General features: G+C 45.9%; 1 long non-coding RNA gene across 1 annotated transcript; it reads right to left on the reverse strand.

The window, feature by feature from the left end:
• Nucleotides 1-3173: 3173 nt before the first annotated feature.
• Nucleotides 3174-8490, reverse strand: LOC121015760 (uncharacterized). The gene is made up of 2 exons (XR_005783953.1): nt 7995-8490; nt 3174-3533 (listed from the first exon to the last, which is right to left on the reverse strand). It is a non-coding gene; the product is annotated as an uncharacterized LOC121015760 (long non-coding RNA).
• Nucleotides 8491-12101: the final 3611 nt, after the last annotated feature.

Below are 12101 nucleotides of genomic sequence, written 5' to 3' on the forward strand. Positions count from 1 at the left end.
AGCGACTGACAGACCCATTTTCCACTTGGCGACCCAAGCCCCATGCAAGGGGGGCAAGGGCATCTCCCCTAAAACCTCAGGTGGTTAGGAGCACTGGACACATCCAAACTGAAGACCTGTGAATCAGGTTAGGAGATTCACAGACATGAACGAGCTCATAAATGTGAGCCCAAGAGGGGCGCCTGGGTGGCTCAGTTGGTTGAGCAACCAACTTCAGCTCAGGTCATAATCTCGCAGTTAGTGAGTTCGAGCCCCGCGTCGGGCTCTGTGCTGACAGCTCAGAGCCTGGAGCCACTTCAGATTCTGTGTCTTCCCCTCTCTCTGCCCCTCCCCTGCTCATGCTCTGTGTCTCTCTCTCTCTCTCTCAATAATAAACGTTAAAAAACAAACAAACAAAAAAAAAAACGTGAGCCCAAGAAATTGTGAGCGCAGTCACAATCCCAAGGGCTTTGCGCAGAGAATGGAGAGTGCCAATGACATTTCTCTAAAACCGGTGAATGTTCATTTCCACTTCTACTGTGCTGCCTCCCACACCTGTTGAGAAGAGTGTCGATCACTGTGCTTTGTGCTGCCCACAGACGGCACCTCGGGCTGCACTTTATCAACCCCCTCTCTGCATCTCAGAGCTCAACAACTTTGAATTCAGAGCTGTGGCCACCTGCTCATTTGACTCTGCCTGAGTCCAAGACTCCAAGTAGGGAAGCCAGATATGCTGACCGTGTAACCACACGACAGGGTCACGCAGGGCCAGGGAGCACCACCCAGCCCTCCCCCTCCAAGTTGCAAGGCTATATCACGCAAGCACTGCCCGGGGTAATGCCCAGTCGCAGCAAGCCCCGTGAACTCGTTATGGACATCCCAGTGTCTTCGTGCCCTAAAGACAGAAGAAACCAGCACTGGATTGCCAGCCTGCCTTCCCTCACTGCCTTTCTCTCCCCCAAGCTTCCTTGCCAAGGTCTCTAAGCCACCCTATTTGCTTTAGCTCCTTGCCTGTGTTTGAGGGGGAACTCCTCTTTAAATTTTTTTTTTAATATTTTATTTATCTTTGAGACAGAGCATGAGCAGGGGAGGGGCAGAGAGGGAGACACAGAATCCGAAGCAGGCTCCAGGCTCTGAGCTGTTGGCACAGAGCCCGACGCGGGGCTCAAACTCACAAACTGTGAGATCATGACCTGAGCCGAAATCGGACGCTTAACCGAGCCACCCAGGCGCCCCAGAAACTCATCTTTATATGCCGGCATTTCAACTCAGCAGAAGCTGGGGCCCGTAATGGCAACGCAATGGGATAAAGTGCTGTTGGAGACTATGTATGAATAGGTGTTCAGGAACCAGAATGCACAACAGCCGGAGCATCTCACCCAGGAGGATGTTTTCAACGGCCAGAAACAAAAACCCTTCACCAAAAGTAACTATAATGATATTATCTCCCATAACAAGATGCCCCAAAGAAGCTATCTGTGGGGTTAGTGCAGGGGCCAGCCATGTCTTCAATGACCCAGGTCCCTTCCACCTGTCTCCTCTATCAACATATTGACACGACCCTGAGGTTTACCTGCCCACGATCACAGGATGGCTGCTGCAGTTCCAGACATCACACCCTCACACAAAGGCAATTAGGATGGGCCATTTCTCTTTATGCATCTCTGCTAACTGGTTTCCCAGAAGCTTCCCAGCAGATTTCCCTTGGACCCCGCTGACCTACATTAGATCAGACACCCAAGTCCAACCTACAAAGAAGGCTACAGGAACGAGTATCTGGTATGACCAGCCTCTAGGTTAAGAGGCAACCTCAGTCGTGAGCAAGCAACCAGCAGTAGGGTGACCAATTCACCCTCGTTTGCCATGACCTTCCCAGTTTTAAAACTGGGAAACCCGAGTCGTGAGAAAACCGGATGGGGTCACCCAACTGTTGTAATGGACACATGCAGGGTGGTGGAACAGTGCTAGGAGGGGGATGCTCGTAGCTTCAGGAAGGCGCTAAAGTCCTTCAAGTGGCATTTGGGAGGGGAAAGAGGGACTGTCGCATGAGCTCTCCAGAGTGGAGTGGACCGGTCGTGACTAACATGTGACGCATGAAGGGCAGCCAGAAGTGACTGATGGCTCTGAGGTCCTGTCCTAAGTAACAATTCCCATTTATTCTGTCACCATACTGTGCACCAAGAGTCTGGGCCCAATGTGACTCAGCTGGCTCTTTTGCTCAGGGTGGCAACAGGTTTAAATCAGAAGGGCCCAAGCTCTTTTCAGTTGCTGGCAGAAATCTGCTTCTCGCGATTGTAGGACTGAGGTCCCCAGTTTCCCCAGCACATGGTGTCCTTCATCTTTAAGTCAACAACAGTTCCTCCTATCTGGTCCCTGCCTTACATCTCTTATTTTCTCGTGTCTCCAACTGGAGTAGGATTTCTGCTTCTACAGGTTCACGTGATTAGATTAGGTTTGCCCAATAGTCCAGGATAATCTCCCAATCTTAAAATCAGCTGAGTAGTACACTTAGTTACATCTGCAAAGTTGTTTTTGCCGCGTGATGTAACGTATTTGCAGAAGTAACACCAGGGGGCAACGGGCATGGGGACCAAAATTCTGCCAAACAGTCGGGTGGAACACGTAGCAGGCCATCAGTGGCACTGTGCCAAAGAAGGAGGAGGCTTCTAGCAATACAGATCAGCCTTCAGACTCCCTCCACCCAAGAAAGAGAAAGAATTTGAAGCCATCTGGAATGCTCCTAAAGAAATTCCTGCACTGAGGAAGGAGAGCAATGGATAGTTCCCAAGACTCCATCTAACGCTAAGACCCCACAATTCCAGTTTTCCAAGCGGAGTAAGGTCTAGTATGTTTGATTAGTGAAAAGGCAGAAGTTTTCAGAAAATGCTCAAACCATTCTGATAGACGTGTTTTGACTTTCTCTGCAAACGACTCGCAGTACAAACTCGAAAGCAAGGACTTCCAGAAATTGACCTTTCCTTTCCCATCTCGTGGAGTCATTAGTTCTGAGAAAAGGCATGGAGACACTCAGATTCCCAATATTGGCCCTCTTCGACTCGACTCCAGGGGACTGGGCACTATAATGAAACACTCCCTGGAAGGGGCTGTTAGGATATCTCACCAACGTGAGGCTGTGAGGACCTTTCCCCTTTAGGTGACAGCCAGAGCGCGAAAAGTGGAAACAGACTCTGGCCTGCCCTGAAACTCAGCTTTTATTGATGGTAGATGCGGGGAAGGGGCTGCAGGCTGGACGGGGCTGTAAGGAGCAGGGATGAGGGCTCATGAACTTCTCTTTGCAAAAGGAAAATCCCCATGGCGCTGAACCCTTAAGAACGGGCATCTGGACAGAATATCTAGCTTCTCTGCCTATTAAGCAAACACGGACACGAAAGCCAGTCGAGGACGGGATGAGGGACAGCATGGCTTTAGACAACGTAGGTCAAGTGTAGTAACCGTGATCATCTGGTGCTCCAACTGGACAGCAACATGAAGTCAGGCAGCAGAACGACTGGCGGATGTGCGTGAGAGTGGGTCAGTTTTGGCTCACTGTTCACCTAGAAAGCGGAAGGGAAGAAAGTAGGATCGCAGCGCTGCAAAATCTTGGAGAGCACAGTATCTCATGTGGCGGAGCTGAAAAAGCAAGCCTGGAGTAGGTCAGAAAGTGCCCAAGGGATGAACGCCCCAAAAAGGGAGCCCCGAAGTCCACAATCCCTGGGCACAACATCTAAGACATCGGGGCACCTGGGTGGTGCAGTCGGTTGAGCTTCCCACTTTGGCACAGGTCATGATCTCGCAGTTTGTGGGTTTGAGCCCCGCGTCGGGCTCTGTGCTGACAGCTCAGAGCCTGGAGCCTGCTTCGGATTCTGTGTCTCCCTCTCTCTCTGTCCTCCCCCGCTTGCACTCTCTCTGCCTCTCAAAAACAAATAAACGGTAAAAACCAGAAAAACAAAAAAAAACAAAAAAAACCTAAGACCTCACGTAATCCTGAACATAGCAGAGAATGTCAGATAAGGAGAAATAAACACTAGAAAATATGGGTGTAAAGGCTGAAGCAACTGGGAGAGGATGGGGGTTATGATACTGGCTACAACGCACACACTATATACACCAGGCAAGTATGGTTATCATTTCACCCACCCACACTCTGGCACGCCCACAACAAAGCTATGAGGAAGTAACTGTCCGTGTTCAGCCAAGCTAGTGGAAGGCACAGCCAGGACATGGCCCACAACAGCAGGCCGTAGGACAGTACTCTCCTAAGCATGATGTCACCCTAGCACAGCTTAGACGCAGCACATGATTCAGGGGCTGAGCTCTCAGAAATGTTGACAGCTTTGTCCCAACTCCCTACGTCAGACCCCGAGGATCACCGCGTCTTCGTGCCCAAAAGGGCCACAGCAGTCTCTTGCTTCCAGTCCCCTAATGCACACAAGTTACCTTCTATGGTACCTTTACCAGGTGACTCTCCCTACCTGCCAATGTCTGAAGCTGAACCCATTTTGCTCACAGCACACTCCACTGCCAGCCCTTTATAACTGTTACAAAAGCCTTCCACGAACAACGCACACCTCAGCCTGCCTTCCGATTCCTACTGCTCATTGTTCAAAGGTCTAGACCTATACGAAAAAAGCCCAGTATTTCTCTATGTATAAAATACAAGAGGGACACCTGAGTGGCTCAGCTGGTTAAGCGTCCAACTCTCGATTTCGGTTCGCGTCATGATCTCATGGGTCGTGGGATCGAGCCCTGCGTCAGGCTTTGCGCTGACAGCACGGAGCCTGCTTGGGATTCTCTCCCTCCCTCCCCCTCCCCCTCCCACTCTCTCTCTCAAAATAAACTTAAAAAAAAAAACCACTAAAATACAAGAGAGAGTTGAAGGCACCTATCACCACCCAAGTCCTCACTTCTCTAGGAAAAATACCGTCAATTCCCTCAAACATCGTGAAAGAACCAAAGACTACCAATGTCAACCTTGCCACTTCATCCACACAACCACAGCTGCTGCCACTGACCCTTCAAGCACAAAGAAAAAACAATACTCAAGTATGTGAAAATTTTTACCAGGTCTAAGAACAGCACCCAATCAAAAGATTCAGAGTAACTATCTCATTACAAAAGACTGCTATAAGAAAAAACGGAAGCTCCAAAGGCTCGAGTAGATATTCACCGAAGAAGATCTGGGAATATCAAATGCACATTAACTCATTAATCATTTGGGCAATGCGAATTAAAATCAAAATGAGATACCACTGACCATCTACTAGAATGGCTAAAAAGACTGACAATGTCAAGTGCCCACAAGGGTATAGGGCAACCGGGACTCTCACACATTGCTGGTGGGAATGGTTTCTAAACACCGTTCTTTATTAAAAAGAGCCCGGAGTTCTTGGAGAAGCAGCTACTTCCAGGGCTGGAGCAAGAAAAACATAAGATGATCCAGAAGCATCCTACACTACCAGAAAGTAAGACAGGGTGTGGAAGGACGAGTAGGGACACATCTAAAGGACACAGGAGCCAATCTGAGAAAGTTTCCCAACAGCCAAACCTGGAATGATTTGAACAAAGTAAATAGCAGTAACACTGGATTCTAATCAACAGAATTAAATGAAGAGCCACAAACTGAAAAATAAATGGTGGGGAAGGGAGAGCTACTCCTTATAGGAGAATTCCAAGTAACAGATGCAAAGGAAATGAAGAAAATGGTCAAAAACCAACAGAAATACATGTAGACAGGGTACACCAATGAGGGTTAAAATTCCATGGCCAGAGTTTGAGGAGAAACAGGGTATCTGAACGTAGTCCAAAAGTATCTCCCTCAAGATATAGGACAACAGAGAAAGAATAAAATAGAAGACACAGTAACTGCACTTTGGAGAAAGCTAGCAGATCTCAACCAAGTGATCAAAGTCAAATCCAACAATATCCAAGAACATCAACATCCAAGAACAAGGCACATCCACATCACGGATCCCCTGCACTAGGCAAGAACGTGTCACTTCAGTGGGTATCCTTGCCAAAAACCAATAACCTCCATCAAATTATAAGAAAACCTCAAACTCAAATGGAGGGACACTCTACAAAACCACTAATCGGTACTACTCGCAAGTGTGAGGGCCCTGAAAAACAAAGAAAGGCAGGAGAGCGGGACAGACTGGAGGCAGCCAAGGAGAAGTGAAAACCGAATGCAATGAGGATCCCAGGATTAGAAAACGTTAGTCGAAAAACACGGAATCTCGCTAAAGCCTGTAGTTTACGTAACAATATCGTACCAAGTTCTTAGCTCTGAGAACCGTACCCAGCTCAGAGGAGATGTTACATGACCTTAGAGGAAGCTAGGGGGCTTTGTACTAATTTTGCAACACTCCTGTGAATGCAGAAATATTTCCAAATACCAAGTTTTAAAGAACTGCGATCAGACTCTTTAGAAAGTAATGATAATATGGGGCCCTGGGCGACTCTGTCGGTTGAGCATCAAACTCCCGGTTTCGGCTCGGGTCATGATCTCACGGTTCCTGAGTTCAAGCCCACACAGAGCTCCCTGCTGACAGCACTGAGTCTGCTTGGGATTCTCTCCACCCCGTCCCCGCTCATGCTTTCTCTCTCAAAATAAATAAATGAACTTAAAAAAAATTTTTTAAAGAAAGTAACAATATCTGAGTCATGCCCTACAGCCAAAGCTGAAGTCAAAGAGAAATTCCTACCCTTAAATGCCTTTTATTTGTAAAAACAATGGACGTAAAAGAACTAAAACACATGCCTTCAAGAGATTAAAAAATATAAACATGTACATGTACACCTACAAAAGGAGAAAGGAATAAATGTTAAGTGTCTATAAACCGAAAGAAAGAAAAATAAAGTTCAAAGGATCACAAAGAAAAAAATACAAGTACACAATTTAAAGGCTAAGAAAGACACATTACCATTTATAGCCATGTATAGGCATGGAGAGAGAATTTTTTTAAACTGCAACAAACACTGTATATTAACTTTCTATTTTAGGAAATGGCAACAATCTAGAAAAACATAAATTATGAAAATTGACACAGAATACACAGGAAAGTCAAAAAGCTTAATAATGATAGAAGTAAAAAAAAAAATTATTAAAGCCCTACATATCAATGAGGCCTTAACTCATTTTACAAATAAATCCTTTCAAAGTTTCAAAAAATAGTTAACTCTTGGGACACCTGGGTGGCTCAGTCGGTTAAGCATCTAACTCTTCGTTTTGGCTCAGGTCATAGAGCTCAGTATTCACGGGATCAAGCCCCACATCGGGCTCTGTGCTGACAGTGCAAAACCCACTTGGGATTCTCTCTCACTCCCTCGCTCCTCCCCTTTCCACCTATCCCCTGTGCATGCTCTCTCAAAATAAACATAAAAAAAAAAAGTTAATTTTTATGTCAATTCAGCTGTTTAGGAACATAGGAAAAGAACACTTAATGCGTTTTCCACAATGAGAACAATCCTAATCACAAAAACACGGTGGAAGTATAAAAATTAAAATGCTCTTGGGGCGCCTGGGTGGCGCAGTCGGTTGAGTGTCCGACTTCAACCAGGTCACGATCTCACGGTCCGTGAGTTCGAGCCCCGCGTCGGGCTCTGGGCTGATGGCTCAGAGCCTGGAGCCTGTTTCCGATTCTGTGTCTCCCTCTCTCTCTGCCCCTCGCCCGTTCATGCTCTGTCTCTCTCTGTCCCAAAAATAAATAAACGTTGAAAAAAAAATTAAAAAAAAAAATTAAAATGCTCCTGTTGTACAATTACTATGGCAGAGAGTCGCAATTCCTACCCTTAGGATTTTGTTCACATGTAGAGATGGAGAAATACGCCAAACAGAACAGAGGCAAATTTTAAAAATGTCTGAGTCATTCTGTTTTCTCTGCATCTCTCTTAACTGTCAGACCACTGGCCCAGGGAGAGGCAGGCACACCCCTCGAGACGTTCGGGACACATTTCAGAAAGCCCGTGATCTTGGCATTCCTGCCAAGGCTCGGTGCTATGCTCCCATTCGTACCAACTTGTCTTTTCTGTTCTATCGTGCCTGCCCTTACATCCCGCGTACGTGTTCTTTTAAAATGGGATTAATCAGAAAGTCTAGCCGCATCGATTTTTATAGACGTCTTCTCCTTTTCCTCATCAAAAAATCATTTGTAATTATATTGCCAGAATTTAATTTTTGAGAGTATTTCATCCTTTGTGGGCCCTCATCCTTTATAATGATTTCAGGCTTGGAATAATGGCTCCTTTTTCTGTAAAGCTTTGGAAATTGAAGACCACGGGGTTAAGACATGTCTGACTGATGCTTCCCTTTGGTGTCTGTAAGATGCCAAGCTTGCTTTCTCCAAAGCCTTCTTTCGATTCTGCGTAACCAGTGATTCCATCCAAGTTGACCAAAAAATCGCAGTTTCGCTACAGTTACTTTCTGTGACTTTTCAAGAGGGGACATTCCCCAAATCTCAATTTTTTTTCTTAAAGAAATTCTTCATGTTTCTTATTTTCATGCACAAAGAAGGCCCAAGCTGGTATCCATTTTTCGAACAGTGCTACAGCACTAAACAACTCTAATAGGATATTTGGAGTCTCACTAGGCCTCAGGAAGATGTCTTACAAAACCAATTCAGCTCAAATGCCTGTTTTCACTCTACCAGTTTTAGAGTGCCCTGCAGAGACTTCTGAGGGTAGGAGAGCCATGACTGGACCCGTTTCCCCTCCTACGGGACCCTGGAAAACATCAAGGTACTCATGGAGGAAGGGGCTTTCCAGCGAGGATTCTTAAACATGGAGGCAACTGACCAAGCTCAGAGCACTGGCAAAGTCCACCTGTGAGGTCACAGAGAGCCCAGGAGGTCAAAGGCCTTCCCTGTGAAGCCACATCCTGTCCTTGCTGGAGACCAGCTACTGTAAAACAGCTGGAAGATGCCAGAGAAATGGGAACAGGTCGTCAGGAGCCCCCCCCACCTCAACCTCCCTGCCCATGGCCCCTGAGCGTCCAGAGGGAGGGTGTGGAGGGGTGACCTCCCCACCGTGTTCAGCCACTGAGCTCAACTGGATCCCAGAAGGAAATGACAAGATTGTGCCAAGATCATTCACTTGGATTTCTACTTTTTTTTCTTTGCCTTCTTCCTTCTCACTGCCTGCATTCCAAAGAAGCTGCTAAGCCTTTACTGTTTTTTTTTTTAAGTGTATTTAAAGTATAAGAGGGCCGCCTGCGTGGCCCAGTCGGTGGAATGTGCGACGCGATGTCAGCTCAGGTCATAATCTTGCAGTTTGTGAGTTCGGGTCCCACGTCGAGTTCTGTGCTGACAGCTCAGAGCCTGGAGCCTGCTTCGGATTCTGTGACTCCCTCTCTCTACCCCTCCCCTGCTCGTGCTCTCTCTCTCAAAAATAAACACTAAACAGGGGCGCCTGGGTGGCGCAGTCGGTTAAGCGTCCGGCTTCAGCCAGGTCACGATCTCGCGGTCCGGGAGTTCGAGCCCCGCGTCGGGCTCTGGGCTGATGGCTCAGAGCCTGGAGCCTGTTTCCGATGCTGTGTCTCCCTCTCTCTCTGCCCCTCGCCCGTTCATGCTCTGTCTCTCTCTGTCCCAAAAATAAATAAACGTTGAAAACAAAATTTTTTTTTTTAAATAAACACTAAACAAAAATGTAAAAAGAAAGCATCCACAGACATCACAAAAACAAGTGAATGCCTCTGGTTTCCGGGAAAACCACCAATTGCTGTCCTACAGCAGAACCATCTTTGACATCCCACGATATGGTGGTGCCCATTCAGCCTTCTCCAGCAGCCCTGTGTCTGTCTGTGCTGCCTCCATCATTTCTTGCCATGGAGACTTCTGCGGAGCTGAGAACAGAAGTTGTTTCAGGTCGCCAGATCCTCGTGGTTTTTAGGAGCCTCAATTCATTGAAAGGATCGAGGGTTTGAGGTTCAGAGAGAGAAGAGGTGTGGGTATATGTAAGAGACAGACAGAGACAGAGAAGTAGAGCGACACAGGGATAGAGACAGAGAGAGGGAGGCTGGCTTTGGAGGCCGCCAAGAAAAGGGGAGAGGTGTCCCCCAGACTGTGGTAGGTTGATTGCTTGAGCAGTGGGAACTCTTTCAGCCCTTAGGGGCACAGAAGAATGGCTGGGTAATGAACCTCGGGAGACTACAATAAGCTTCCGAGCCTCAAGGAAGCACAATACCAGCACACTGACCAAACTTCAGATGTAAAGGATGAACATCCCAGCCTCAACGAGAGAGGAGAGAAAAGAAAGGGACCTCTTTGGTCATCTGGGCAGCTGACCACTCAGGATTATTACGTGACATGGAGGAGGAGAGAGGAAAAGGAATCCCTGTTAAGAAAGAGCTTGGAAAATTATTCTAAAGGTAAAGGGAAAAAACCTACTTGCACACCTGGGCTTCACCCACTGCAAGAGAATTTAACTAGGAATCCTCTCACCGGTTTATTCAAATGAAAATCCCTCAAGGCTACATTTCCTTCCTCACCTGCTCCAGAAAACCATCTCTAAGGACACTAGCCACAGCTCTATCTTCTACTGAACATAAACTGGGATGCAGAATGATGGAATGAGTAAGAAGGTAAACTCTGAGTTACCTAGATCTGCATGGCATCTCTTTTTCCATGTACTGTTTTTTTTTTAACGCTGTTGGTATTTTGATGGGGTTGCATTAAATATATACATTGGTTTGAGTAGTAGGGACATTTTAACAATAGAGGTTTTTCCAATCCATGAGCATGGGTTACCTTTTCATTGGTTTATGTCATCTTCAATTTCTTTCAATGTTTTATACTTTTTAGAGAACAGATTGATCTTTTGCCTATTTGGTTAAGTTTATTCCTAGGTTTTTCATTCTTTTTGGTACAATTGCAAATGGAATGATTTCTCTTAATTTCTCTTTCTGCTACGTAAATCTAGGAGACAGAAAGGAGCTCCGAGTGGTTGTACAAAATGAAAGACTTTACAGGCATGAGAGAGTGGGAACGAGGAAGTTATGTTAGTCACTTCCCTTTAGGGAGTGGCGGGGGTCTACCAGGCAGATGACATAACTAATGCGGATCAGACAATTCGTGACGGACTGGTTTAAGATTCCATTTCTGGAAGAGCTGAGACTGCAATGAAGTTAGCCTTGGTTTGGTGATGTGGGACTTAGCATATACGACTCCATTTGGGACCTGTTGTCTTGTTTCTAGCAATGTCCTCTGGAACAGGGGCAATTTACTCAACCTCTCTGAGCCTCCGTTTCCTCATCTTTGAGAATGAGTATCAGAACCCTACCTCACAGGGTTGTTGTAAGAATTAAGTGAGATAGGTCAAATATTTACAGCATAGCTATTTTCCCCCCAAATAACTGTGTCTATTATTATCCAGTATTGCACTTATGATCTGTAGCACCTATTTCAATATCTCATAGCATGCTGTCATGAGAGCAGTTATCACTGTGTATCATGTGTGTGTTTATTTCTTCTTTCCCACTACACTGTGAACAACTCCACGGCAAAATTTTGTTTTGTCTTTTCATCTCTAGTGCGAAATACAGCGTATTATGAATAATTCTGAGTAAGTAACCTCTTACAAAAGTTGACTAATGTTGCTTTGTGTTATCAGCCCATGTACCAATCAACAAAAGGGTAAAACAGATTTTTTCATAATTCTAAAAAATTCACAGCAAGTTTACATCCAATGAACCTATTCTTAGGAAACTATTTGCAAGAGAAGAGAATAAACCAAGACACTGAAAGATATGGAATCTACAATGAATATGACCCAGAAGAAAAGAGAATTCTTATGATAGCATCAGGCTCACATCACAACCATTTCAGGTGGACAGTGAGTTCAAGGCAGGAGTCAGGGAGGGAGAAATTGATAGAATTCTTGGGACTGAGGACTGGGAAAATTTTGAGAATAAAGGCAACTCTGGAATAGGAAATAAAGGGAGAGCCCATACGAACTTGGATGAAGAGAAAGATTCTCCTTTCAGTGGCACAGAGATTATCACACCCTACACATATTAATGGAAATGTAATCCTAGCCTATGACTTGGTTCCACAGAGATCAATCACTACATATCTATAACCGAATAAATGCTGAGGATTAGTTCTCAACTTTTACAAACAACTCAAACCATC

This window comes from Herpailurus yagouaroundi, unplaced genomic scaffold, assembly GCF_014898765.1.
Source record: "Herpailurus yagouaroundi ecotype Mexico unplaced genomic scaffold, PumYag 208, whole genome shotgun sequence".
NCBI classification, from domain to species: Eukaryota; Metazoa; Chordata; class Mammalia; order Carnivora; family Felidae; genus Herpailurus; species Herpailurus yagouaroundi.